The sequence below is a fragment of the Hyposmocoma kahamanoa genome, unplaced genomic scaffold (assembly GCF_003589595.1).
Source record: "Hyposmocoma kahamanoa isolate Upper Pololo Valley unplaced genomic scaffold, ASM358959v1 63, whole genome shotgun sequence".
Classification (NCBI taxonomy): domain Eukaryota; kingdom Metazoa; phylum Arthropoda; class Insecta; order Lepidoptera; family Cosmopterigidae; genus Hyposmocoma; species Hyposmocoma kahamanoa.
Genome location: NW_020653851.1, coordinates 23,193,478 through 23,198,144, shown reverse-complemented (window position 1 = coordinate 23,198,144; position 4,667 = coordinate 23,193,478).

Here is a 4,667-nt window from a genome sequence, read left to right as displayed (position 1 = left end):
ATTTGTAACAATGTTGTCAATACAAGTCTGAGAATGCGATGTAATACGTGTAGCTTTAGTAACTCTGCATTTGAATTTATGTATGCTAAGGATTTCCAGAAAACGTGACGTAAGGTTATCCTTTTGGAAAAGGTTAATATTGAAATCACCCACTAACACTATTTTATTATTTAAATTTCTATGTTTTCTGGTCAATTTGAATAAGAGACATTCAAGCCGATCAAAGAAGATGGTAAAATTTTTACCAGACCTGTATAGGCATACTATTATTGTTTTCAAGTCAGGAATATTTACCCCACAACACTCGAAATTTTCCTCTACAGCAAATTCATGGAACCATTCCAGTTTATTAAAATGTATAGTATTTTTAACGAAATTGCATACCTACTACACCCCGTCTGTGCTTTTTCCTGCAAAAATATTCAGCTAATTTATAACTTTCTATATGCACACAAGACTGATCGCCTTTTTTAGGAACGTTTCGCTGAAACATAGTACATCCGGAGCCGTATCTGCGAGCGAATCTATGTAAATGTCAATTTCATTTAGTTTTGAGCGAATACTTTAAATATTCATATGGAAAACCTTAAAACTTCCTTTACTTTTATTCACGAAAACAACTATGATTCGAATTCCCTTCGCTGTAATTCAAATCGCAATACTTTCTACTATTACAAGTTATCTTAACATGTTTAAAGTAGTCCGTTATCCTTGTCTGGGAAGAATCTTTTGAATTAGTCGGTTTAGATATTTTTGAAATATTACATGTGCGATTTAAAGATGAGATCATTGCTGAGTGCATGTTATTAATTTTAGATTGACGATTGTTATAATTTAAATATGTTCTATTATAATCCCTAGTATTGATATATTTGTTCAACGCAAGCACTTTGCCCACAGAACCACTGCACTTAGTCAAATCAATATAACAGCAGTTGTCAAAATAAGTTAACAGTGTTTTTAAGGAACTATTTAACATGTTCTCATTTAGATGTGGATTTTTATCTACACTCGTAACTATAACATTTGTATTAGAAAGTTCACTGAGTGCTACTGTTAAGTCTGCAATTAGTTTAGTGGGATTGCAGTCATTTGAACCAATTGATATCACTACATAGTCGTCTTACTTCAGGTTTTTTATAGTTTTAGCACTCATTGCTATGACATGTTCAGTAACGGCATTTGCCTTGATGTTACCAAAAATGGTATAATCATGTACATTTCTGCGTTCTTTTGATCTGATTTTCATTAGATCAGCAGACCATCCCGATGCCTGTTGATCACCAAAAATGTAGATGCTTGATGTTCCAACTTTTTTTGTGTATCTTTCTTCTAATATAGTTGTGCACGTCTCTTTCCTGTTTTTTAGTTCTGTTGATTCTTGTTTTAAACTTTCTATTTCTTCGTTGAGCTTCAGTCTAAATACTTCCATTTTTTGTAATTCCTTTTCCAAATTTTTTATTTTCTCTTGTAGATGCTCCACTTTAGTATTCTCGTAATCAATATTAAGATTTGGTGTGTTTTGAAAAGTAGGTGATGAATTTATCAAGGATTGCCAGTTTTTCTTCAAGTTGCTTTTCTTTAAAGGTGGAGTTTGACACAAGGTTTTCAACATCTCAATATCGGATGTTAGTTTATTGATTTGTCTTTTTAGTTCATTATTTTCTATTATTGTGTTTTCAAATTCATTCTGTGTAGTCATTAACTCCAACTTTAGTGCTTTCATTTCTTTTTGAAACTCTTCTGTGCGTGTTGTATCGCTGTGTTGCTTTATTGTACGATTTAAACTCTTCGATAATTTTTCAGGAGTGCTCGCCTCACTGTCGAATATTTGTGAATCGAAATTTTGCGCGGAAAGTTCGAACTGGATAATAGCAGGTGTATTGTTATCATCACAGATACTTTTATTAATTATTGGTGCAACTGCAACCTTTTCCGCTAGACTATCTGTTACTGAGGATGTTTTGTGATCCCTTTTCCTCGTCGTTACATTAGATTGATCGTTATCTGACCTCCGCGGTGGAGTGGCTTGCGCACCGGTTTTCATAGTGTCGTCATCTCTAAGTTCCCGTGTTCGATCCTCGGCCGTCTCAATATAGAAAATGAACTTTTCTATATTGTCTCGGGTCTGCGAGTTTGTGGTACCGTCGTTGTTTCCGATTGTGAGATTTTCCTAGTAGACATAGAAATGAGACTCCAGTGGCTGTTCTAAATTATATTGTAAGATTTTTCACTATAAATCTAAACAAAACAAAACCACGTCTTTTCTAGTAAAAGATGTTTTTCGTAATGGCGGCCGCCTGTTAGCGTTCCGTTAATTCGATGATGACGATGTCGACATATTTATTATTACGATGAAACTAATTCTTATTGAAGCGAAGTAATAATAAATAGTGTTTGAAAAAACAAATATACGCGATTTAAATCCGGAAAAATAGTTTAATTTCCTATGTGTAACAATCGCGAAAACCTAACAACTCAACAAAATATACATTAGTAAATTAATGTCACGATTCGCTAACACTATTTCCATAACACAAGTCTTTAATTATTTTCTTTGGCATCAGAGCAACGTAAGTGATGTTGTCTAATATTTATTTATTTATTATTGTTGTTTTTTATTACCATCTAATGTACTCGAAGTTCTCGTCTTCTTATCGTATCGATGGCGTACACTATAATGCCTGCATGCCTGCCATTGCCAATTGACGTAAGGTACTCCCCGATTATTGTCCAGAAACCCTTGGCCCGTGAGGTCCCAGTGCCCTTCGTCTGTACAAAATTTTATCCAAAAAATTAATAGACTGTCTGGGAAACCCAAGCGCTAGCAGCTACCTTGCCCAATGCATTAGCACAACAATACAAAGGAGGAACGCTGCCAGGATCTTGGGTACCTTGCCGCGGGGACGCAATGTTATTCATATAATTTAAAAGTTTTACTTTCTAGTATTTAAGTTTTTATTGTCTTTTTAACCGACTTCAAAAAAGGAGGAGGTTCGACTGTATGTTTTTTTTGTTTTTTTTTTGTATGTATGTTACGCGATAACTCCGGTACTTGTGAACCGATTTTCATGATTCTTTTTTGTTGGAAAGGGGGTAATTCCATAGTGGTTCCATTTCATTTTGAAGAAAATCATCCACCTCTAAGGGTGACTGCTCACGCATGAAGATTCATTTTTATAAATAGCGCCAAAATTTTACTAAGGAGCAATTAGATAGATAGATAGATTAACACTTTATTCACTGATATAACACAAATACAGATTTAGCATAAAAGAAAAAACAAAACATGATTGTCATAGCAGTGAAACGGCGCTGACTCAGCATATGCCAAAGTTTCCTAAGGCGCTGGTTTTCAGTCAGAACCAACGAGAGGGATTAAGTTATTAGAAAGCAAAAATATAACGACTATGAGTAAAGTTATACATTGACAATAATAGTATACATAGTAAAGTGTAAATAGTGCATCTAAAATAACCTGTTTGACATATAAGTGCATGAGCAAATGTGAATATAATTATAGCTGTAGGTGTAAGTTATGACTGTAAAGAGGATGATGTCTCGTTGCGTATAGGTGGTGGAATATTATTCCAGCACTTTGAGGCCGAATATTTGAAACTACCTCGAAAAGCTGTTATTAAATTATTTTAATGGTTGATCTTGCTATTTCTCCAATCTAAGGCGTTTTTCTCTCCACATACTTGGAGTAATGAGAACCGATTTTTGTTATTTGTTTTGTTCTCCAGTGTCAAGTCCTGTATAGTGGCGAATTTAAGGATATTTCAATAAAACTTAGCAAACAGACGTAATTCAACGTACTTTTGAGGTCGGTTTTTTTTAGTACTCTGTACTGAGATTACCTTACCTGTATATTACCAATAAATAATTTCACATTTTTTTGTTTAATTTTTTTAGATATAATATTCACATACCACAAAGTTTGTAAAAAAAGTTAACTGATTCACAATATATACCAAACCACTGCCTTGAGTAACAAATGTTTCTTTATTAATTCAATTATTTATCTCTTTTATATTTATTTATATATATTAACAATACCATAAAATAAAATAAGCCTTTATTACTACCAGTGTTAGTTGACATTTACAATTATTACTAGTTACATTTACATGTTATTAGCTACATTTACATACTTTTAAGTTACATTTATATATTATTTGCATTAGTTAATGCTGAGGTCATTATCAACTTCATGCAGTCGTGGTCTCGCCTGCATGAAGTTTATTACGACTTCACGCTTTAACTGCAAACATGCTGTCTATCTGTTAGCCGCCTAACTGCTGACGCCCTGCTCTTTTTATTATAATATATTAGGCAAGTCAGTTGCTAATCTTGCGTCTAGCTTCCATCTAGTATTTAAGTGATCGGAGTCGAGTTCCCAGTACTTTTAGCTATTTTAACTTTCTGGCAGCTCGGCTGCGGAACCAGTCCCTTGCTAATGCTTTGGAGATAGTAATTAGGACAATATAAATATCAGCGTATGTGTGTTCGGAGCACGCTCCAGGGTATTTAAGGCAAATTGCTAACACTTCGCTATTTATCACTAATGTGGGCTCCGTACCTTTCTACACTGAAGTGGACAACAAAATTGTTTACTGATATCCCAATTCATTAGAAAACTTAATTTTCAGATTAATAAAAAAAAA